Source organism: Nicrophorus vespilloides, unplaced genomic scaffold (assembly GCF_001412225.1).
Source record: "Nicrophorus vespilloides isolate i.1.1-1 unplaced genomic scaffold, Nicve_v1.0, whole genome shotgun sequence".
NCBI classification, from domain to species: domain Eukaryota; kingdom Metazoa; phylum Arthropoda; class Insecta; order Coleoptera; family Silphidae; genus Nicrophorus; species Nicrophorus vespilloides.
The window spans coordinates 8,045-8,482 of NW_017096062.1; positions in this window are offsets into that span (position 1 = coordinate 8,045).

A 438-nucleotide genomic window follows, 5' to 3' on the forward strand; every position below is an offset into this window, starting at 1 on the left:
AGAAATGTCCACCTGAATCTGGAGATGAAAGTTGGCAAGATACTCATGGATGCAGAGTGTTACACCACAAACTCGAATGGAGAGGAGTCTTTTGAAGGCGTTTTTAAGTAAAATCCAAATTGCTTGACCTTTCCATTCATTTTATTGAAATAACAATATTTTAGATTTTCCATTGATAAAGAGTCGCCATTCAAAATTTTCGTCGGTCTTAAAAGTGAAGAGGATTCGCTTATTCCCATGACATATTACTATGAGCTTAATTTTGATTATAGTGAGATTCAAGTGGTTTCAGAGTGTACTAAAGAATTGGATAAAGGTGCTATAACTAATTCATTAACTGATGACATAAGTTTAATAATATAGTTTTTTCCCCTCTTCTCTATATATAGAACAACTGCAATATTTCATTAGCGACAATATCAAATCATATATGCATGA